Source organism: Schistocerca gregaria, chromosome 5, assembly GCF_023897955.1.
Source record: "Schistocerca gregaria isolate iqSchGreg1 chromosome 5, iqSchGreg1.2, whole genome shotgun sequence".
In the NCBI taxonomy this organism is placed as follows: domain Eukaryota; kingdom Metazoa; phylum Arthropoda; class Insecta; order Orthoptera; family Acrididae; genus Schistocerca; species Schistocerca gregaria.
Genome location: NC_064924.1, coordinates 276658383 through 276684066, shown reverse-complemented (window position 1 = coordinate 276684066; position 25684 = coordinate 276658383). Strand labels below are relative to the sequence as shown.

The following is a 25684-nucleotide window of genomic DNA, read 5'->3' as shown; positions in this document are numbered from 1 at the left end:
ATATTGCTCTACACGTTCGTAAGCACTCCCGCACGTGTTATTCCACGCTATGACGTCAGAAACTCGGCACGCTCAACGCTCAACGTTCGGATGCACGGTCCGTGTGCCGAGGGCTTAAGACCGCGCGGAACACGTTTTTAGCTGTGGCCGAAAAACAGTATGTGCTGCATTACGTATAGAACGCTCCTCGTAATTTGCAGCTGGACATCGTTTTAACTAGAGTGGCGCCGTTCCCTATTTGTGCGTAATACGCGTGCGCTAGAACAAAGGCGTCAACTGACAGTTGCTCGATGCGGCGCGCTCATTGGATTTATCGCCGACGCTCGCAGCTGGAGCCGCACATCGATCACATTACACGGAGCACGTCTGCCTCTCCGTAAGGGTCGGCCTGCTTCAATTGGTGTCAAGTGAGGCGTCCCCATCTTCTCCACAGACTCCAGGACCTGTTACACTTCCAGTGGCTAGTCACCATCCGTTTCGCTACGCTTCGTTAGTTGCCAGGCTGACGCGCTGGACAGAGAAGTCCGCTTCTGGACAGCCTCCCCTGGGCGGAGACGTACGGCACAGGTAAGCTCTTTTATTGCCTTCCTGACAGAGTTGACAGCCATCGCTCAATTTGCGGCGTCAAGCATGTCCTCCTGTGAACACTCACAGGAGCTTACTATCTAAGTTCAGCCTAGAAGCCAGTACCAGAAAATTTTTAAAAGATGGGTGTTCACATGAAACCGCCATGATTTCCAGATGCAACTAAAACAATGTTGTATACACTACTGGCCATTAAAATTGCTACACCAAGAAGCTGACGTGCTACAGACGCGAAATTTAACCGACAGGAAGAAGATGCTGTGATATACAAAAGATTCGCTTTTCAGAGCATTCGCACAAGGTTGGCGCCGGTGGCGACACATACAACGTGTTTCCTGCCAATTTCTCATACACAAACAGCAGTTGACCGGTGTTGCCTGGTGAAACGTTGTTGTGATGCCTCGTGTAAGCAGGAGAAATGCGTATAATCACGTTTCCGACTTTGATAAAGGTCCGATTGTAGCCTATCGCGATTGCGGTTTATCATATCATGACATTGCTGCTCGCGTTGCTCGAGATCCAATGACTGTTAGCAGAATATGGAATCAGTGGGTTCAGGAGGGTAATACGGAACGCCGTGCAGAATTCCAACGGCATCGTATCACTAGCAGTCGAAATGACAGGCCTCTTATCCCCATGGCTGTAACGGATCGTGCAGCCACGTCTCGATCCCTGATTCAACAGATAGGGACGTTTGCAAGACAACAACTATCTACACGAACAATTCGACGACGTTTGCAGCAGCGTTGACTATCAGCTCGGAGACTATGGCTGCTGTTACCCTTGATGCTGCATCATAGACAGAAGCGCTTGCGATGGTGTACTCAACGACGAACCTGGGTGCACGAATGGAAAAACGTCATTTTTTCGGATGAATTCAGGTTCTGTTTAGAGCATCATGTTGGTTGCATCCGTGTTTGGCTACATCGCGGTGAACGCACACAGGAAGCGTGTATTTGTCATCGCCATACTGACATATAACCCGGCGTGATGGTATGGGGTGCCATTGGTTACACGTCTCGGTCACCTCTTGTTTGCATTGACGGCACTTTGAACAGTGGACGTTACATTTCAGATGTGTTATGACCCGTGGCTCTACCCTTCATTCGATCCCTGCGAAACCCTACATTTCAGCAGGATATTGCACGACGGCATGTTGCAGGTCCTGTACGGGCCTTTCTGGATACAGAAAATGTTCGACTGCCCTGGACAGCACAGTCTCCAGATCTCTCACCAATTGAAAATGTCTGGTCAATGGTGGCCGAGCAACTGGCTCGTCACAATACGCCTGTCACTACTCTTGATGAACTGCGGTATCGTGTTGAAGCTGCATGGGCAGCTGTACCTGTACACGCCATCCAAGCTCTGTTTGACTCAGGCGTGTCAAGGCCGTTATTACGGCCAGACTTAGTTCTTCGGGTATTGATTTTTCAGGATCTATACACCCAAATTGCGTGAAAATGTAATCACCTGTTAGTTCTAGTATAATATATTTGTCCAATGAATACCCATTTATCATCTGCATTTCTTATTTGTGTAGCAATTTTAATGGCCAGTAGTGTAGATATTAGTAATTAGCAGTATCATTTAAGATAAGGTGAGGTAAAATTCTACGTTTTGGCCCTACATGGGCCAAGCGGGCCCTACCGACCGCCGTGTCATCTTCCGCCAATGGCGTCATCGGATGCGGTATGGAGGGGCATGTGGTCAGCATACCACTTTTCCGTCGTGGCCGGGTTTCGTGACCTGGAGCTGCTACTAGCCGGTCGAGCAGCTCCTCAGTTGGCCTCACCAGGCTGAGTACACCCTGTACCAGTCGTCTCACCCGGGAATAATCACTGCCATTACCAGGAATCGAACCCTGGCGCCCTGCGTGGGAGCCAGTCGCGCTGACCACGCAGCTACGGAGGCAGCCATTGTCAAGAAAAGCAACTCAAATGTTTTGTGTGAATTTTGTTCCAAACGATTCCTTTAGCTTTGTTTCAGACGTTAAATAACTACCAGAAATGATCACACCCTAAGAGAGAGCCCAATTGGGTGGTGTGGTATGCGGAAATGAAATTACTATGCGGAAACGAAACCACCATTTTTGTCCAAAGAAATTTCCAATGCGAATTACAGCATTAAGACGGTGACAAGTTCGTAGCTCTTGGTAATGTAAACAGATAGGTTTTGGAAAAAAAGAAAACGTACGTCCGATGAAATGTTGGAGATCAGAGAGACCTTCAGAAGCCCATCAAAATTTGTTCGCCGAACATTACGAGAGCAAAATGTACTTCGCTCAATAGTTCACAAGGTGCTGCAGAAACTACTCTGTCTGCACATTTACAAAGTACAAATTCCCAGTACTGAAGCTAACAACCTGCAGCTTCGCTACGAATCAGCTACTGAGATGTTGGACCGGATGGCACGTAACTTTAACTATCTATGAAATGTTGCTTTCTCTCATGAAGCAAGCTTCCACACGTGTTAGATGGCTAATAGCCACAACATTCGCGTATGGGTTTCTGAAAACCCCCATAGCATTCGTGATCGTATCAGAGGCAGGGAAAAGGTGAATGACTGATGTTCACTGATGAAAGACAGCATAGTTGTATCATTTTTCTTCATTTATCAAACACTAACAGGAACCTGTGCCTCAGTTTCTTACGCTTCAGCCAGATGTGATCTTCCAGCAGTATGGTGCACAACTGCACTGGAGCTTACATGTTCGTGAGTTCCTGGACTGAATATTCCCACAGCGGAAGATAGAACGTGATGGGCGAACCAAGTGGCCATCGCGATCTCCGGACATAGCCGCTCTGGATTACTCCCAGACGGATTATATGATTTCGGGTATGCTTCGACTGCTGGTGACCTAGACAATCACCGCTGAAGGCGTGTGGATGCAATAACCCCTGATGCTTGTGTGCGCGTGAGTTGAGACACGGTATCGTCTAAACATTTTAAGGGTTACAAAGGAAGCCTATATATAAGTGGGTTAATTTTGTGTTCAAAACATCTTAGCATATTTCACATAACGCTGGAGATCGCTAGTATCTGTATTTCACGGCTTCTTTATTAATTGCATTTGAAAATTAGGAAGGATTCAAATCGCATCCTACAAAATTAATTTAGTACTGCGGTGGGAGATTTCCTTCAAAGGACATGAACATAATTACATTCCATGGGCTATATTCTGCTGCAGTTTTCAGTTGACATCTCAGATGATAGAAGTCTCATTTACCTCTCAAATTCAGCCCTCCTTCGCGTAGGATTCTTGGTGACGCCCGGATAAACGGTGGGCGTTCGTAGTTCAATTGTATGGCATCTATGCAAACAAGTAATGGAACAATGAAAATGAAACTTAAATACGAATAAGTGAAGTGTCATATTCCCAACTGAATGTAATGGGCAAGTATTTTTAACAAAAATCTGTGGCTTGAATTGAAGAGATAATAACCATGTTGCATATTATTTTTGCTTACCTGCACATATATGCATCTTATATCACTTTTCCTGTAACTGCCATTGTCGGCTTGATATGTTTCAAAATCGAAGGCTACGTATCTAATAAGTATGCGCCGTATCAGGAAAGTATTGAGGTAAGAAGAGAAGAAAGACTGTTGGATGAAAAAGTGGGCAAAGATGTAACGAAAGTTAACAGTCTGAAGGAGGAGAAGTTCGTGCTTCGAACAGTGTGCGGAAAAAAGTGCATCGCTATGACTGTTGAGTGAGTCAAAACAAGAGCTGCTGCAACGAAAACGTGAATGTATAGATCCATGCGGTTTTTCTTGTATTGGTAGTTGTCTCAGTTGTTACCAAAGAAATTCAGTGAATAGGTGCATAGTTGAGACAACGTAAAATTTTGAGGGTCAATAGAAGTAATGGATGTCCTTGTTCTGTGCTGTACAGCACGAAGCACGTACGAAGAGTAAAAGGTCATGACTATTAGCAGCAGAAGTACACTATTAACAGCAGAAGTATTAGACCAGTCCGTTTGCACGCTTGATTTTACCTATTTTACGGTCAGATGCATTAATATTGAACAACCCGCCAGGTTAGCCGAGAGCGCTAACGCGCTGCTTCCTGGACTCGGATAGGCGCGCCGGCCCCAGATCGAATTCGCCCGGCGCATTAACGAAGAAGACGGCGGGTGTGCCGGCCAGCCTGGATGTGGTTTTTTGGCGGTTTTCCACATCCTACTAGGTGAATGCCGGGTGGCCCCACGTCCCGCCTCAGTTCCACGACTCGCAGCCATTGAAACACATTCACACTATTTCACGATTTATACTAGGCGTATGGGGTGGCCTCATAAAGGGCATCCGGCCACCCCTTAAACTTAACTATGCCAAATCCGTACTTAACCCAGCCGACCCTGAGCCCAACGCGGGATAACGGCAGTAGCAAAAGAAAGAAAGTAAGATGCATTAATATTGAACATGGCAGAAGGTTTTGTGTCTTGCACTAAAAGTATTCCAGCTTTGGTGAAACGAAAAAATTGTATTAATGGTGCCGAAGGTGAGGAGCATATAGAGGGCCCTAGATTTTCAGTTGTCAGTTATGTAGACAATAAGAAAATTTGCTGAAACAGAGGAAGAGAAAGCTGCAGGTGGGAAATCATGACACTCAGCCGCACAGGGCGTTGCGATATTGCAGTGGCGAAAGTTCAAAATTTGTGCCGGACCGGGAATCGAACCCGCATGCTCCGATGCTCTAGAACTGTTGCCTTGACTGTCTCGGCCACTCAGCCACGTTCCCAGACGACCCTGATTCTCCACTTACAGCACATTGCATTGCAGCGTCCCTCGTCCATTATACTTCCTACTTGTAAGTTCTTGGTTCCTGTCTGAACGATATTTGTGCATCTACACCGAAAACCTAAATCATGGAGTCGTCGCGCTCCATAATATTAATGTGAGTGAGTGTTGTCCGACATAACAGACAACACTCAGTTACTTAATATGAACATTACTTCAGGGCAACAATTGTTGTGCTACACCCCAGCGTGGATACCAAATTAAGGTTTAAGGAAAATTTCAAGTGAACTCATATGTATGTAATGGTTTTCTGAGGCGCAAGTTAAAAAGTAAATGTGGCCAACGTGTCTAACTGCCATGTAGGCAAATCTTGTCTGCTGCTCTATACTGCCACGAATTTTTCCTTAGTCGGAGGACGAACGGATCCATTCAAGCTCGTGATGGCAATTGAGGGGCCCCTTGAATAAAAACTAGTAGCTCCAGGCACGGTAATCCAGGTCTGCGGACCTGACAATGACCCTAAGTGTGGTGTGCTTCCAGTCTGCACGGAATAATGTTGCTGGTTAAAGTGCAATTGGCATGGCGCGCATGGGGAGAGCTGTGGTAGTGTGGGTTTCAGGTAGGTGCTGCAGGGGAAATGCCGCTCTAAACTTGAGCCTATGCTCACATTTTTGTAAATATTAAGTGGAGCCCACGAGCCTGGGGAAGGTTCAAAAAGATATGTCACCTCTGCTTTAGTTCGCATCTAAAAAGAATTTAACTGAAAATACAACAAAAGCAGCGATTTATTTTCGCTCGGCTTGTTGATCATTTGTAACTTTCGGAGGAATGTCACAGGTGGCGAATTTTGAGCAAAACCTACACATTGCTCTTGTCATGTTAAAATTTGCTTCTATTGCCAAAACACAGCGGAGCTTCCAGTGTAACCTCCGAACATGTAGTGCAGACGCAACTGCGAGACAGTTCTGGAACAGCGGTTTAATAAGTTTTTTAACTGAGGAACTGAGGAAAATTAAGGTCAGTAGCCTATGAAAAAGCACATTCTTGGTACAAAAATAAATGTCTTTACTTATATTGTTCCAACCAATACCGTTTCTCGTTCGACGAACTATCGATGGCCCTCAAGAATTACATTCTTTCATCAGAAAGTCTGTATATACTGGAATAATACGGTAGATAATGAAGTTTTGCATAATAACCATATGGCGAAATATTCTCCTCTTTGCATATAATCATTTGCCAAAATCTCATTTCGATATCTCAAACCATTAATGAAATATGAGGAAGGTTATGGCTATTTCACTCCGGCTTTATCGCGGGTACGTGCGATTCCAAAAGAGTGTGCTACATCAGATCAATTTCCTCGAGATCAGTGACAGATAGAGACCTCCATACAAGTCTAAAGAAAACTCCAGTATATTAGCTAAATTTCATATACAGTGATGTATTATGTAAAGTGCACCAAACACTAAATCATAGTCGCCCCTATTTTTCATTGCAAACGTTTACAAATTTCGCGCAGCAAAGCAAAGATTTTTTTTTATTTTTCATTTTTTTTTTTTTTTAGATTGCAACGCGTCCGGCTCGATACTGATATCGTCGACCGGGCGAAAGTGGGCAAACACTGCTGACCTCCGTTTCCGAACAAACGAATGAACTCGGCGAGCACTTCGGACGAAAATTGGTCACTGTGTATCGGCCACCGTATCCTGCATACCCAAATGACGTTTTTGCCTGACGGCAACGGTGGTCGGTCGTTGACGATTAGCCTGCCTGTGGCCAAAAGAAAGGTGCTTTATTACTTTCCTCGAACAAAATCGTCGCATTTCAGATGACGAAGCCGATAAGGTCTTCTAAATGAATGATTAACGGAAGTTTGGATGTTAGTTTTCGGGGAAACCCTACTTCTTAAATAAGTAATTTCGTCGAAACTAGTGCCCACGGTCTTTTTGTCTTCCTGTTTTCAGGCGAGGGCTCTTGAGCTCTGGTAGTTGGAGAACACCATTTTCAGATAAGCCAAAGAGACATTGTGGGAAACGTGCAAGATATCTCAAGATCCACAGCTTGTGGCAGAGAGTAAAGTAAGTAAATAAAAGTATTTTTAGTTATAATAATTATATTACTATCAACTGGAAACAATTCCCTAACATTTGTCAACATCCCTGTTACAGCATCATGCCAATTGTACTTTGTATGTGCAGTATAAGAACTGCCACGGGGGCTCTATCCTTCATTTTAGGCGAATAATAACGTCACAACAGAGACAACTATTATTACAATTATAAATTGTACAGGAAAGTTTTATACAAGTAAATTATGCTGCTGCGTTATAGGCGTTTAATTCGAAAATACTCTAAAACTTAATTTTGTGGGTTACTTGTTAAAAAATTTCCCTTAAGAGGATTCTTACCACAGGTTCAGGGTCAGGGTTTATTGATCCTAAATACATCCCTGCTTCTAACATCTTTGGTCGTTTGAATTCTGAACTTCGCGTATTAGAAATACAAATAATTACAAATATTCCATTGCCAGGTGGTCTCCTTGTAAGCAGGCTTTCACAGAATAGTTTGCACATTTCTTCAGATGTTCGCCAGGTCAATTTTCTTCAGTATATTCGTCACGCTCCCACTTGGGTCACACTTGTGGCCATTCATGCTGCTCTTCTTTATATACGTTCAATATCCCCTATTAGTCCCATTTGGTACAGGTCTCACACAAATGAGCAATATCCTAGCACACGTTAATGAGTGTTTTGTAAGCAATCTCCTTCATGGTCTGAGGTTGCAACACACTTCCCTGGGGCATGCATGAAATTACTTGTGACTCTGTCGATGACTTTTCATCCAAGATAAAGTATTCCCTACCATTAAATCCTCAGTTGATTCACAAATGTTGTTTGATAGCCAGTATAATAGTACTTTTGTTAACGAACGTTGGTGATGTACCAAGTTAAATGATTTTAGTATGTCAAGAAGTACTGCATTTGCTTGGCTGCCTCGATATACAGGGTGGAAATTATTTAAACCGACAAACTCTGGTAGGCTGCACGGGACATGAAAAGAAATATTTTTCCCTAACGTCATTTTTTTCCTATGAGTATTATTTAAACCGGCGGAGGCCGTATTACGCTCTTCAGCTGTAGGCAACTGCTGTCCACCGCCGGCCGGAGTGGTCGAGCGGTTCTAGGCGCTGCAGTCTGGAACCGCGCGACCGCTACGATCGCAGGTTCGAATCCTGCCTCGGGCATGGATGTGTGTGATGTCCTTAGGTTAGCTCGGTTTAAGTAGTTCTACGTTCTAGGGGACTGATGACCTCAGAAGTCAAGTCCTACAGTGGTCAGAGCCTTTTTTTTTTTTTTTTTTTTTTGCTGTCCACCAGTGTAGTTGTGCATTGTCTCTGTTTACTAATGGAGCGATACACCTGGAGTGAGTACACTGGTATGGTTGGTGCGTAATACGTAGCGCACCATAACGGACGAGCTGCACAGCAGGTTAATTAACAACAATATTCTAATCGCCGTATCCCGCAACATACGACCTTTGCTGCTGTGTACCAACGTCTGCGTGAGTCCGGGTTATTTAGCAGATTACCTGGACAGGAACGCCGTCGCAGGGTAAGAACGCTGCAATTTGTGGAAGCTGTCTTGTAGCATGTGGAGCGGGATCCTTCAATCAGCACTCGTGCAATTGCACGTGACATGGGGACGTATTAGACGAATGTAAGAACAGTCCTTCGAGAGCAGTTGTTACGTCCATTTCACGTACAGCGTGTCCGCAACCTGGAACCAGTTGATTATCCACCCAGAGCACACTTTTCTTAGTGGTACGTGGAACAGTGTGAAATGCATCCTACATTTCCATCCTCTGTGTTGTTAACAGATGAAGCAACGTTCGGGCGTGATGGAGTCTTCAAAATGCACCGTTCGCATGTTTGTAGTGAGGATAATCCACATGCCACAGTTACCAGCGCTCATCAAGTGCGATTCTTCGTTAATGTGTGGGTCGGTGTTGTTGGGGACTGTTTAATTGGGCCGTATATGCTACCTAGGCCATTAAATGGCAGCACTATTACAATTTTCTCGCCAGAGCATTGCCAGAATTGCTGGAAGACGTTGCGCTCCCTACGAGACAACGCATGTGGTTCCAACATGACGGGGTGCCGACACATTTCAGTCGTTGTGTGCGTTGATTCCTGGACCGACGGTTCCCAGAAACGTCGATTGGCAATGGTGGTCCCGTACCATGGCCTGCTCGATCTCCATATATATCCCCTCTGGATTTTTGTGCGGGGAGAGATGCGCAACCATGTTTACGCAACTCCTGTTGCATCAGAAGATTCAAATGGTTCAAATGGCTCTGAGCACTATGGGATTAACATCTGTGGTCATCAGTCCCCTAGAAGTTAGAACTACTTAAATCTAACTAACCTAAGGACATCACACACATCCATGCCCGAAGCAGGATTCTAACCGGCGACCGTAGCCGTCACGCGGTTCCAAACTGAAGCGCCTACAACCGAACGGCACACAATTTTAATCTGCCAGGAAGTTCCAATCAGCGCACACTCCGCTGCAGAGTGAAAATCTCATTCTGGAAATATCCCCCAGGCTGTGGCTAAGCCATGTCTCCGCAATATCCTTCCTTTCAGGAGTAATAGTGCTGCAAGGTCGCAGGAGAGCTTCTGTAAAGTTTGGCAGGTAGGAGACGAGGTACTGGCAGAAGTAAAGCTGTGAGGACGGGGCCTGAGTCGTGCTTGGGTAGCTCAGTTGGTAGAGCACTTGCCCGCGAAAGGCAAAGGTCCGAGTCTCGGTCCGGCACACAGTTTTAATCTGCCAGGAACTTTCATATCAGCGCAAACTCCGCTGCAGAGTGAAAATCTCATTCTGGTATAACTTTTGTTTATGTGTCAATGGAGGCATTTTTGAAAATCTACTGTAATTGAAATTGGGTTGTGTTAATGTGTTGTCTCTTGGTCATAAAAAAATGGAAAAGTGTTTGTTGGTTTAATTAATTTGCCGCCAGAGAAATCGTCCTCTACCGGTTTAAATACTCCTCATAGGAAAAAATGACATCAGGGAAAAATATTTGTTTTGATGTCCACTACAGCCTCCCACAGTTTGTCGGTTTAAATACTTTTCACCCTGTATGGTTTCCAGGATGTCTTGTGAGAAAAGCGCGAGTTTGGGTTTTCATAACTGATGTTTTCGGAATCACTGCTGGTTGGCGTGGAGAAGGTCGTTCTGTCTGAAGTACCTCCTTACGTTCGACCTCAGTTCTGTGGATCACTCATATCTGTTACTCTTCTTGTAGACGAGCGTGACTTTTGCTTTCTTCTAGTCACTGGGAACTCTTTTTTAGTCTAAGGATCTACAGCGTATGATTAAAATGGGAGCTAGCACAACTGCAAATTCTGTATGGAATCCGGAGAGCTTCCATCGTGTTTGTAGCTTTGTTTAATTTCAGCGACTTCACCTATTTCTCATTGCCAACGGGACTAACATCTATTTTATTCATTTTTGCTGTGGTAGAGAATGGAATGGGGGAGTAACCCTGGATTTTCCTTCGTTGCTTTTCTGTCCTCAGCTTCAGTTCCCGTCTAGTTTGTGAGTGTTTGGTCACTAATTTAGGTGCCACTAACATCCAAATCCGCAAAATGTGGGGTTCACAATTGATAATTAATATTTATTCGAATTTGTGTTACCTTACTAAACTGAAATTTTGTAAGACCGTGTGAAATTCGTTATAATGCACTGCTGCATGTCCATCAGATGTGAATTTAAAACAGCGGCCCCAAAGTCTAATACTTTCTGCCCAGTTTTTCTTACAATCAATATATGTATGGTATAAAAACTGCAGATCACGAATTTGGAGAATTATAAAATAATAAACTTTTCTTTGCCTGTAAAAACTTAACCACAGTTTTCTTTAAAGAATTACCTTGCAATATTTCTATTAATTAGAATTTTTTATATACAGTTATATGATTTAGAGGACAATTAAGACAACATATACAAGCACTTTATTAAGAATTAAGACGCTAAGTGTGGATAGAACATTCGATACGATAACATGAAATGAGTTATTCAGAATAAGATTATTTTATCGTGGTCGCAGAAATTATATGAACATACAGTTCCACAATTTAGAAGACGTGTAGTATCTGGGAATTAATCAGGAACTTTTCATTAAGACGTCAACCGGCGAAAGAGAGACTGCGAGAAAGTGTGAGACAGAGAGAGAAGAAGAGAAGGAGGAAGAAGGAGAAGCAGATTAGGGAAGGGGCACAGGTCAAAGAAAAGCGGAACGTTTTCCAGTAGCTGTCGCAAGATGGATGTACCGAAGACGAAAGAAAAAAATACATCAAATGATGACATTGCTTCGAAGACGAAACTGCTAAGTGATTCATGTGTCTATAAACTGATTTGGCTACAATAAGGGCAGATTCTCTAATCGCGAAGCTCAAGATGATATTGTAACTTGACGAAGAAAGCAAACAGCGCCTTGTTTAAGTAAAGACATTCACAAGAAGAAATATATCTATAGGAATCGTAAACTAAGACACTACATTCTGGTTCTTAATAAGGACTGTATTTATTAATGTAAATATTTAACAAGCAGGACAGGTTGACACAGAAAAGGTACGTTATAAAGTCGTAATAGAAACAAAAGGAGTTTCAAAAATGAGGACCAGTGAAGAAAATTTAAATGTAAATAACTTTGGAGAAGAAGACAAGTTTGAGTAGGACTCATTCTCTGAGGGTTCAACACAAACCTCATTGTATGTATAGGTAATTCACATACAGGTTTTGGTTGGGAGTATCAAAATATGTGACGTAAATAGGCTTGTCTTTTGACTGCATTATCTTAGAAGCTTTTATTACATCGCTAAGGGAACGTAGACTTTTGTATTTGACATCAATTTCGACTTGATGCGTCTGCCTGCTCCTGCAATAAAGGGTCTGATCAGAAGGATGCCAAAAAATATGTTTTGTATGTTACAATTACAAATTAACAATTTCGGATATTTCTTTACTTGTGCTGTGTAACGTTGATCCTTGCCAAAATTCATGATTCTAGGTCAACAAGAAGTACCCTACAGGCTTTGATGAGTGAGTTCGTGAGTGTCAAAATACGAGACGAAAATGGCCGTATCCCGTGTCTTTTTACTGCACTGACTTAGCAACTTAAATTTTTGACACCACCAAGGCACCGTAGGTCTTGTATTTGACATAAGTTGCATCGTGACACCTGTATCAGTTCCTGAGAAAAATGTGTTTTAACAGGTGGACAGACAGGCAGATGCACAACGAAGCGATTCTATGGGGGTTCTGTTTTACCGACTGAGTTACGAAACCATAAAAAGGAAGCAGATCTTCTTCAATCATCAGCGCTGAATGACTGAAGCCATATTAACAGAAGAAACATTGAGTTTCTCTTGAAACATAAACCAACAGGGGATTAAGTTAGATTAATTAAAACAGTCATAAAAAGTATAATATGAACGACCCTGAAGTAAAACGAGGCAACAATCTGAGGATAAAGTATCGGTTTTAGAAAGAGTGTAAGTCAGAGAACCCAAGAAAGTACCAAAAGTGTGGCTAGGAGAAAGAAGGTGACAACATGGATAGCATAGTAAACAGACTGGAAAAACAAAAAGAAGACTTGGAATTGGAGAGCTACCAATAAGATAATGAAAAAATATGAGGAAAAAGATAATTTGCTTCTGAAAATTACATTTGGAAGGACAACAAACAAATGTTATCTAATGAGGAAATAATAGTCGATGATTTAATGTTCCAATTACGGCTATTCCCATCTAATGAGATAATCTTTTTAGTTATCAGATTGTTGCTTGTAACATATGAGACATAGGGCACTTCAGTAAATGTTTAAGAGGCTGTTATCTTTAGTTTAATTACTGCGACAAGAGAAAAACGCGCTCTCTAACTCTTATTTCAGTCACAAACAGGGTACCAGTATAGCAGAACCGAAATTACGGCTGACTTACAAAAAAACAAATTTATCTGTAGCAAAGGAGGATTTGCAAGAAAGGGAGTAGCTCTAGATACTCCTTGATGTACAGACTGACATCGGGCAAGGGAAGTTTATTGATTTTTGGAAAGAGTACTGATTAATTTGACAAACTATAATATCCCACTTTTATTGTACATTAATGATGGTTGCTCAAGTAATCGTTTATAGAAAGGTGATGTGTAATGTTCGAGCAGTCCAGCCGAAGTTTGGAAACTATTTATGTTTTGGTTAATCGTACGGTTCTGTGGGAAAATGAATTACAAATTATATGTAATTAAGATACGTTAAATAAGTGCAGCTAACACTTAAATATAGTCGCATCAAAAATAAGGAAGTTGCAGGATACAAGGTCATGACTATTTTTTCTAGAAATCATTTACTATAGGGCTAATTTTATTGTGGTTACTCGTTTATTAACAATACAAAAAACGAATGATCTAGAAGGAGAGGAAGAAGTGCATTGATATTTTTCGTGGTTTTATATTAGTGATTATAAAATCAAGTTAAGTGAACAATGAAATAGGCATAACGAACACATTGTTGGTCCATTGTCAGTAAGATGCTAAACCCCTACGGACCAGGATGCATGCCCTTATTAAGTTCGTTGGGAATTGTTTCTTACAACGTTGTGTCCTCATCTCAGGAAAACTGACCCAAAAATGCTTTAACTGACCCTTCAGAATGGATTTATCCGATCTGGCCTCTCATACATGTAATACAGAAGACCTATCGGTGGCTGAAGCAGGCACTTTATGAAGTTACGTACTATCTGCGGACAAGTGCTGTCCTGTTGAAATGTGATACCAGGATACTGTTTCATGTGAGGTAACACAACAGGTCGGATGATGTCTGTGATGTACTGCTCTACCATCAGAGTTCCTTGAATCAGCACTTGAGGCAAGTAGAATTCATACCTTATGACTTCCCATATGATGGAACTAGGAATAACACCGCTATCTCTCCACAATATTGCAGAATGTGTCATCCTTTCTCGAAGCCATCATACTCGCAAACTATGGACAGCTGACGTGATATAGGACCGAAATTCATGGCAGAAAATGACGCAACACCTTTCATCAACAGTCTATGCATCCAGAGTTGAGTGCACACAAAATTACTTGAGCCATACCATCACAGAGAGTGCAGTTGTGGAGGGGACAATGGTACTGGTGGAGTTCCATTGTCAACGACCACTGCACGATACATGTGCAGATCATCTGTTGAAGCCTATGCACAAACGTGCACCTCACACAACTTGTGCGTTGCTGCTAGTGAGTTTTCAAACGATAGCATTAGCAGGTTATGCCAGTACGACGAATAATTCTACAAATATAAGACTTAAAAGTCAATAGTTTCCTACTAGAGGTATGGAAAAGTTGCGACACGGACAGCCTGGGTAGCGTTGTAAACAGGAGGCCGGGCGCAGAGTATGGATCAGTTTAGACCTGGAGATATCAGTGACACAGTGGTATTTGCAATTGTATTTATTTCCCGTGTTGGTTATACAGAGTTATAAAAAGTTTTCAGGGCAACAGTCGGTGGCCAAGCATAAGCGCGTCTTGCATAGATATACTGACGCCTTCTCATTGAGACGTGACGTCGGCCTATAGGTCAGAGAACCGTGGCCACGTGTTGTGCTGGAGGTAACATGGAGACGAGAATGGACTGCCTGCCAAACGTTCTGCGACACAATGCGATTCCGGGCTCAGCCTTCTCGAAGCCAGCCCATTGAGCACTCAGTTGGAGACTGCCAACTATGGTCCAGGGTATCGGTTGTCCTAAAGACTCGGCCTTCGTCATACAGCACGGACCGACCAAGACTGCAGCAGACGCTCACTAGTCAGCCAGGAGGTTGCGTGAACATGACACGACTGGTCGATGTGGAGATGACAGCTTACAAATCTGCGCTGATCCATAATGTAGGATGGGGCACACCATCTTCTCGTTCACAGTGACCCAGTAAGTAGCAAATGCAGGTAATTTTATTGTACACATTTAAAGTTTTCCAAGTTCTACCAAGAGAGCTCGGAACAGAGAAGGCCAGCTCTGGACCAGTGTGCCAATCAGAACCTCAACGAGGCGTACCGCCAATCAAACCGACGTCAAGGCATGAAGCGAGCCACAAAACCTCCGAGTGAGGAAGGTAGAAATGCTAATATTGCAGTGCTACATAACAAGGTACTGTGAAGTAACACTAAACAGCTTAAATGCCAGTGCGCCACTGCAAAATGAGACGTCGGCAGAAAGACCCGCGCTCGGCGACCTGGAATAATTATTGAGCTACCACAGCGAAATCATTATAATTTCATCACTATCGACGCGCAAGTCGCCGAAGTGGCGTCAAATCGAAAGACTTACACTCGGCGAACGGTCTATCCGACGGGAGGCCCTAGTCACACGACACCACAACGAAGGCATGGAGCACTGACGGAGTCGACAGACGAGGGCAAATGCGCTTAACACTCAGAGTCAACGCGTCATATGGGCAGGCTCGGTCCTTTAATAATGAAGCGTTCGGAGCTCATATTCACATTCAGTCATGCTGCCATTCTGTCCATCTCGCTAGAACTACCGAAAATATCAGTCTATTGAGTGTCAGTGAAACCACTGTAGCCTCCCGGGTAGCCGTGCCGTCTAAGGCGCCTTGTCATGCTTCGCACGGCTTCCACCGTCGGAGGTTCGAGTCCTGCCTCGGGCATGCGCGTGTGTGTTGTCCTTAGCGTAAGTTGAAGTTAGGTTAAGTAGTGTGTAAGCCTACGGGTCGATGACCTCCGCAGTTTGGCCTCGTAGGAGCTTAACACAAATTTCCAGAAAAAAAAGAAAAAAGGAAAAGCACCATAAGCTGGTCGATTATGGTCTGCCTGCTACCTTCTTGTTGGTATCACCACCAAGATGCACCCTACATGATACCTATTCTGCTGCTCAACAGCATAAACATAGGATTGGCCAAAGCAAAACATGTGCTGCCAGGAGAAAATTTCATGAAACAAAATGGGGTAAAAATGCAGGGTAGGAGACTATATCACTTACTACAACACTAACAATGCAAAATAAAGAACGTGTATCACCTGGAAATTACATCTCAGTTCCCTGTAAACGTGTTCACGAGATTTACGTCAAAATAAAATTTTCTTCTCCTTCTTCCGTTTCTTTCTGAAGTAGTATAACCTTGGGAATTACTTGTAGCTTTGTTTTGGTCTCTTAATTGACTGAAGTAGCTGGTAGTTCCCGTAGTTCTCTCAAGCAGTTTTAATAGAATTTTTGCTTCCTTGTTTGCCTCTTCTGACAAAAATTTAATGGCATTGCTTGCAAACACACATACCTGATTACGAAGAACTTCCTTTGTACCTATGGTGTTTGAAGATTACAGTGCCATGATACGTAGTAAAGAGACAACGCTCGAAGTGTGAAGATCGGCAGGCGACGGTCAACGGAGGCGGCCACCCGTTCGGAACAATAGAATGGAACCGCCCATCGTTCACGACGAGATTGCGTTTCTGCGCCAGTGCTACGTTATTTAGCACCGGCTCTACGGAACACAGCTGTCTGTGCTATGATGTTTACAGCAGTCTGTGATTCAGTACCCCAGCTTCTACTAAACTCCAACCATTGGTAAAGAATGGCTCTAAGCACTATGGGACTTAACATCTGAGGTCATCAGTCCCCTAGACTTCTTAAACCTAACCTAATGACATCACACACATCCATGCCCGAGGCGGGATTCGAACCTGCGACCGTAGCAGCCGCGTGGTTCCGGACTGAAGCGCCTAGAACTGGTCGGCCACAGCGGCCGGCCACCAACCATTGGTGCACAATCACTTGGGGTATTGTTGTGACTCAATTACTTGTATCCTGACATAACGGCAGTAGCAGATATGAAGTGATGACAGCGAGCTTGGTGCACAATATGGCGAAGTTCCCTTGATGTAATCAGACATGGTCCATCACAATCTTAACTACTCAGGCGGATTCCCAAACGTTCTCATTCGGCTCAACTCTGACAGCACCAACTAGCTTAACGATTTAAAATATTCAACGATCCAATTGCATATAATACCACAGTGATGCCTTCAAACACTGTGAGTGTTGTCACACTTGAGTTCGTGTCGCTCCCCATAATCCGTGCTCACTAACCATCTGACATGGTGTATACTCATTTTACATCGTGTCTTTATGGAATCATGGGTACTTAGTGACGGTATTAAGGTACTCCGATGCCTTCTTCTGCCATTATAATTCTGACCATTTACAGACTTTTTGGTGGTACATAAAAGGGGAAGACAGAAGAAATCGAGACAGATGGAAAAAAGAGGAAGTAAGTTGTTTATTATTTCAAAAGTAATCGCAATAACTCTTAATACCTTTGTCTCACTGTGAGACAAGGCCATCACTGTCTTCATGGAAAAGTGTTTGTGGTTGCCTACAGAGCCATGATTCTACCCAGGCATGCAATTCGACGACCATCAATGTCTTTCTTCAGGAGCCAAAAAAATAAATAAATAAATAAATAAATAAATACGGAAATAAAGTTCTGGATTGTGTTCAGAATGTGGGTGGGCTTCCCAGTGAAACTTCTGTAGCGTAGTCGAAAGAGCCTTGGCAACACTTTGGTCGGCCCACACGTTTCCATTTGAGTGAAATGCCATCTGTTGCATTCAGAGCAAGTGGTAAAGTGGGGTGATTGTCTGCCAGTAACGATGCAATCAAATGGACGTAATTTTCCACCACAGCTAAACAATTACCTATTAAAAAAGAAAGAAATAAAAACAATTGTTGTAGCTTCATCGCATTTATGTGGTTGGAAAAGAAAACTTTAAAGGTCTCATTGTCTCAGTCATCTTTCTGTTGCGTTGTCATTATGAAGCGATTTAAATGGACCGTATTATTGCCTCTCTCGTCATATCTGAGATATGTTCTGTCATTCGCTTCCTACAAGTAGTAGGAATCAAATGAAAACTTGTGCGCCTGCCCGCTTGTTGCCATGGAAGTTTCGCCTACACTGTAGAGATTACACATCCCTATACAGTTCCGACCTCTACCCACGCGGTTCCTGTATTTTTGGAGCCCTGAAGAAAGACATTCACGGCCGTTGGTTTGTTTCGGACGAAGAGGTGCACGAAATGGTAGAATCTCGGTTCCGTAGGCAATAGAAAACGTTTTTCTATTTTTTCTTGTCTCAAAGTGAAATAAATGTTTTAATAGTTATTACTTTTGAAATAATAATTTACGGACTTTTTTTCTAACTGTCAGGCGTTCATTTGACTGCCGCTTTTACATATGCTAATCGATGTCTGCAGTGGACCATTCCTTGCAGCTGCTTAAGTTTTATTTGTCGGTCGGTGTACGATATTAAGAGAAAGGTATCAGCAAATGTCACAGTGGACTACATTTTTAAATCAGGCGTGTTTGTAAAGAATTACAGAGGAGTTTATTAAAATTTTATATGCAAATGTACCAATATTTTTAATCCTCCGCGGTTACACGTTAATACGAAGGCAACACGTGTTTTCTGGACCATTACCTAATATTCCTAGTGGATGAGTAACCAAAATTTATTATTATTAAGTATTTACATAGTTTTGTAAGTTTTGTTACGTTGCAAACTGGATGCAGACATGTACTCGTGAATTTTTTATTAAATATTGTGTTAACATTGTAATGAGAGTTCGCAAAATTGTCTCCGTATGATTCTCCCTGTTTTATAGTGTCGTATGTGTATTGTGATTAGCTTTAAATATGAATGGTGGTCGTTATTTTAAGTATCAATCTTGGATTCTGCTTTTAAGGGAGTGTGTAAGGATGTGCATAGTCTTTGGTCAGGGTGATATCGTCAGTGTTGAGTGTTTTTGTTGAGGGGCTGAGCGACCAAGCAGCAGAATTTAAGTTAAAGACTAATGTTTTAGTGGACTTGAAATAATTTTGTGAATGAATGCAAGTTAGTTACTAAATTTTCGCTGGATTTAGAATTTGACTGTGTTTTCTGTGATTAATGTTGCGGGTTTGTGTATGGGGTTTTAGGCTCCTGTGAAATCTAATTATTTGCTGCTGTTGATATTTATATCCATGTTTAATGGACTTGTTGCATGTTTTTCTCAGTGGTTATTCAGGATAACGAACTTTAGCTTCCGTCATTATTGATAGTGAGAAATCGCACAATCGGATTTTGAGTATCTACTGTAAATTTTTGTGCATTTAACTGAAATTGACTCACGCATGATACTGCATTCCACTGTCTTCTCACACTACATAATTAATTATTGTTTAAATGTATTTTATTTGAATCTGCAGCTGGTCTTATTTCACCAGTCTCGTAATTGTTAACTGTAGTTAATAAACATTTATTGTTTTAAACTATAACTGTACAGTTCATTAAATGTCATTAAACCCACAAGACTTATCCAGTCATTTTCTTATTTTTTAAATTTTTTTTGCTAATTTGTTTGTTTAAGGATTAGTTCGTGTTAATTGTATGGGCTTTACCGACTCATTGTGACAAAAAATGAAAGAGGCCAATATATAATTAGTTCATGCACTGGTCATAATGATGCAAGTCAATGAAAGCGCAGGTGCGCTCGCAGGTGTGTTTAAGAATGTGAAATTACTTTGAAGAATCAAAACACTATGTGTTGGGACACGTTTGGAACAAAAAACTGAAGCCATTATGAGTGGCATTAATTCGAGAAGTCCTTGGTAGGTTTCTGGACGTATGTCTAAACACAGGTGACGAAATTTCTGTGGCACTGGAGCTGCTCCACCAGGTTTAGATCATGCGAATTTGGTGGCCAAGTCGTCAGCATGGCTACCATGCTCCTCAAACCAGTGCACCAAGATTATGGTCTTGTGGTATGGACAGCCATCCTGTGGGAGAATGCTATCACTGTCAGAGACAACGTAAAGTATGAAGGGGTAGTGTTCACATAGTCCACAGGTGTCAAGGTGCCTTCGACTACTGCCACAGTTTTCATGAAAGCGCCATAGCATAATACTGTCCCTATCACCCTACAATGTGGCATGCAGCATGTTACAAGCAGCCGTTCATCTGGACGATAGTGTATCCAGACACAGCCTTTCATCTAGTGAGTACTACTTTTTGGCACACTTCGTTTACGTTTGTAACGTATGTTCAGGTCAATACTTTACCAGTGATGTGACAAGCCACAAGCCATTTCTATGATATCATACATGCAGGGGGATGAGATACTATGTCAACAGCAACCTGATGCACAGTTCTGTTTTAGTCACAGTCCACTCTCTTACCAGCCACTAAAATGAAACAACCAATTAGTATAACGCCGCAGGGCCGCCATCTTGTCCGTATGCAAAAATATCTGAGCAATCTGAATTGTATGTAAATTGGTTTAATGTTCAAAACTATAAATGATATGAGGTTTACGTAGACTGTTACCATGTTCAAAATGGAAACCCAAATTAAGCATTTCCACATCTGAATTTCCTGTATTATAGTTTTCTCTGTAATTGCACAAAACACATCTTAGCTAAAATAATGTTTGTCAAGTCTCGTAATGTTATTACCATATCTGAAATGCTTACTGAAAATATGTAAAAATTGTAACTCAGAGTGTTCCCACAACTGCAGTATTTACAATAAAACATACATAAGCCATCCCACAAACACACACATACACAAACGCGCGCGCACACACACACACACACACACACACACACACACACACACACACACACACACACACACACACACACAAACTTTTGTTTCCACATCTAAAACTCATGAAGACAATGTCAATATTGGTGTAACACAGTATTTCCATTTCTGATTTGTCTGTATTATTTATCAGAAATATGTGAACACGCACAATACTTTCTTTAATACAGTTTCATTGTCTAAAATCTCTGTATTATTGTTATATAAAACATGTTACCAAAAATAATGTGCCAGCTACTGGAAGAGTGTAATTATTGTGTAACATACACTTGACACCTACAACATAACTGTGAACTCTCGAATTATGCGCTGGAATGCTATTTCCATGTTTAAATTATCTGTATTACTGCTCCACGAAACACATGTTACCCAAAATAATGTGTCACCTACTATAAAATTGCAGTTACTGTGTAACTTATGCATGGCGCCTGAAACACGACTGTGGACTCACGAATTCAATGGCAAACTGTTTGTGTCATTTTTCTACAGCTATATACAAACAGATGTTACCTAAAATAACATGCTAAGCAGGTAATGGGGTAATAGTTGACAATTAATCTTAGGTGTAAATGAGGCTGTGTTACTGCTCATTCAAAAACGAACTGATAAGCACCATTTTGGGTGGAAAGAAGATAATGCATCAGGAAAAATACAATTAATTTTACTGACTAGCTGTTACAGATTTTCTTTATTAATTTTCATTGTGAAAATATCTGCGGTAGCATGTTTATCCACCAGTGTCATATTTTCAGACGTTCTTGCACAGAAAACCATACTAAGGTGGTGCGTTTTGAAGCGATCTTTAACGCATTGCATGAGTGAAGCAGCATATTTTCGTAGTATGCAAATATAACTTTGAAATGCACCAAATATGCCATGTAAACACAACAGGGTCAGAGATATTGGTGGAGAAGTTTCCATACACACCATAGTTAGATCTCTTGAAAATTCGATCTTTGCACCACAATAAAACTATTTGTCAAAACGTGTAAGGATTTAGAGTACAAAACACACACAGGATGCTTATCGTAATTCACAAGTATAGCTTAGAAATGTACCAATGCGATACGCAAACAACCAAAATAAATTATTCTGTATTAATTATCAAAAGACACATATCACTTCTACAGCAGTACAAAAACCATTTGGCACTAGTTTCATACGTTAATTGTTTTATAACATTTAAAAAAAAACTACACATGGCTCCCATATTGGCATTACTAATATAACTCACTTCGCGATGAGCATGTTTTGATTATTGTACCACACAAGAAAAAACCAAAAACTGTCTGTATTATTTATTAGAACATAGAAACATTTGTTCAACATCATTACAAAACATGCATGGCATTACTGCTGATCCAAAATACAGATTAATCTGCACTGGACAGTGAGCAAAATTCTAGTTTTGTACCATACTTTAAAGAAATCAAAACGTATCTGCAGTATTTATCAAAATACATATGGCTCACGTATTGGTACTACAGATCTAATTTACAGCTTGAAGTACACTTCCCGAGGTTGACTTCTACTGTCACAAAACGCAATATTTCGATTAAATAGCATATCGAAAAGCAGTAATATACATTCATATAGGTAAGAAAACGAGTGTTACTATTCTTTCAACTATATGCTCTCAAAGTCAGCCAAACATTATAACGACTAAACGGTAGCGTGAAAATCGTTATCTTGCAGTGCCAAATATTTGTCAATTTTTGCTGATAATGCTAACGGATGCTGTCGTACGGTGGAGACTACATGACATCTCGATGAAATATCATACTGAACAGTAGATGATGACTACTATTACCCCAATCATAGTCACCTCCAGTACCCAGACTGCGTATGTAACAGTTGCCGCCTACAATGCCTTATGATTTTCCTGCTTAAGCAGACATACACATATTAGAACAGTCCCTTCTAACATAATCAAGAAGTCAATTCCGGTTACAACTCCAAAATTTAAAACAACATCTGTGAGCTGACTGACTAAGCATAAGAACACATTTAGTCCTCTTGCTGTCACACATGAATATGGCCCCCTCCCACCCTTTCCTCTCTCTCCTAGGAAATTCAAGAAAATTTAAGATTAAGTCTAAAAAACGTAAGGCGAGGAAGAGATGCAGATTCTTTCTTCAAGAAAAAAGATTGTAATGAAATGAAGGATGTAAAAATGGGATAAACATAAGTAAAATATAATTTATGTCATAGGAAATTAAAACTGGCGGAATTGGTATCTATATGAGCAGTATTTTTATGAAGGTATTATTGGAATAGAGAATAACGTAGCAAGGAAGCGGGCACGGTTAATTAAAATAGAAAGCTAGAAGTTTTATTAATGTATTGTTACATTATAATTCTTTTACATAATGTGTGTGTGTGTGTCAGCAGGCAGACTGAGATGACATTCAGCATGAAGGGCAGGTTTCCTTGTACTTTGTTTCACCTAAAATTGTTAACCTTCCTGCGATGTCGTCCTACTAGGTAAACCGCTATATAGGCTTTCAAGGTGTTAGTTTTAAGTTACTGCGTATCTTCTGTCGATCCAATGGAGGAGGTTCTCAAGAGCAGTTCGCATTTTCCTTAAACAGACTGTTTCTACTGATAAGATCTTCACTGTGCTTTTAAACTGCTTCCAAGTTTTTCATTACTTCCTCGTGCAATTAACACAGCTGTGAACAGATCGGTGATAAAAAAACTCTGTGTTATAAAGTTATCTAAAATTCTCAATGGTATTCAATGTTTTAGTTCATTGTCTTATCATCATCATCGTCGTCAACAACAACAACAACAACAACAACGACAATACCAGCCATTTTGATATGCGGTAAGTGCTGTTGAGTAGGAAAGGTTGGGTACAGAGATCCATAGGTGACAAGCCACTTCGCCTTTGCTTTAAGATGTCACTTACAGCCATTTATTGGCTGTCACATACTTGCATACAATACTACTTGAACAACGTAACTTCAGTAAAGAACAGAAATCTTTAAGGCAGAATTGATAATTGCAGTCACGAAACTTTTAAACCAATCAGAAATGCTTAAGGCACTGAAAATAAAATCACTTTTAGATTTAAAGGCATGGAAACTGACTAAAACTTTTAGACACAATTGACAATTACCATAGCAGATTTGAAATTCAAAGTGTGGATTGGCCAAAATCATTAACATAAGTGACAAGTGCAGTAAAAAGTTTTAAAATTCAAGAGGCAAGTAAATCGTCTGAAATCGTTAAAGCATAACTGACAATCTAACTGAGGCACTGCCAAATATGTTCAGATATAACTTCAGCGATCTGGCCACAACAAGACACAAAATTTATAGACACGACGTTACTGTAACAAACTTGAAGGAAAACGTGGCTGCGGCAGTCGCTCGTGAAGGCGGTATACCAGGCGAAATAAACAGTCGTAACTAGCATGCAAGTGAAACGTCATGAGCCACACCTTACGATACAAAATATACAACTCAACATCTAAAACAGGAAAAAAACAGTAAGCTTACATGTCACGATAAAGCAAGCACATACACAGAAATCTTCCTTTAATGTGCCTCACAAGAAATGGCACACAACCAGCAAAAAATGGTATAGTTTTAGTAAACGCAACAAGCTAACTGTGCATATTTTAATATTGAAGCAAATTACGTGCACCAAAAGCCCCCTCTAACGTGCCTCACAGGAATTGGCAGATAAACAACAAAAGTGATTTAATCAGTGTAGAAAAATGGTAGTGCACAGTTTAATACTGAATCATATCACGGGCGAAATAACTAGCGTTACGATCATAAGACAGGCAATCAGTCAATAGAGCAGAGCCTTATCGACGTCAACTTTGGAGGATTTAAACTTGAGTGACGCCACAGCCGACCGTGCAGCCTACAGGTGTTCTACACAGAGGCACTTGTCTATGCTAACAGAGAAAGTCACATTTGGGGACGACGTTGTCTTTGCAGGAAACAGAAATGTCCTACAGATGCTCACGAATTACGGATCAGCAAGACGGCAGTTAGAATCATAGCCCTCGGCTTGATGCGGTGACCACGCTCTGCACCACGCACTTCCTCATCCACACATAGCTCACTATATTCTGTGGTGTACGCACTTGTTTACGGGACAACAGTATTGCCCCTCCTGGGTTGGTGCCTGTGGCTCACGCTGAGCTGGCCTGGGGAAAATAACGTCCAGTGTCCAAGCTGGCCACCACACATCAGCCTCGTCCACACTCCAACCAATCTGCAAATATCAGAATCGTCACACTCCACCATCTTGCAACGACAGGCTGTGCAAAGAGTCTCATCGAATCTGACTATCAATAGATCGAAAAGGAACATATCGACTCCCCCTCTAAAACCAAAACCCTGGGGAGTGTGGGTGGTTAGGGGTGACGCATGAGCATGGCCTCAGCTTTACCTTTTTCCCTTAGTCCTGGACCTCCATATCAGCACCGCCCAGTTTAAGCTGGGTCAGATGAGCCTGGAACTTCCTGTCTGTTTGCATATTTTGGACCAGGAAGCTGATGCGAGTTAGAACCTTAACGACTCTTTTCGGATCCACCACATATTTCTTACATATATTACGTTGCTAGCTGCTACTGACACAGCACATCACCTCTTATTACATTTCCGGGCTTCTCACGGATAAGC

The 25684-nt window shown here is 41.7% G+C and overlaps 1 protein-coding gene across 1 annotated transcript in view; it reads left to right on the top strand.

The window, feature by feature from the left end:
* The first annotated feature begins 496 nt into the window (after positions 1–496).
* LOC126272472 (chondroadherin-like protein) overlaps positions 497–25684 on the top strand; it is a 512729-nt gene continuing 487541 nt past the window's right edge. The window contains exon 1 of the mRNA XM_049975352.1: positions 497–567. The gene's annotated coding sequence lies outside the window, so the exon portion shown is untranslated. The remainder of the gene's footprint in view (positions 568–25684) is intronic.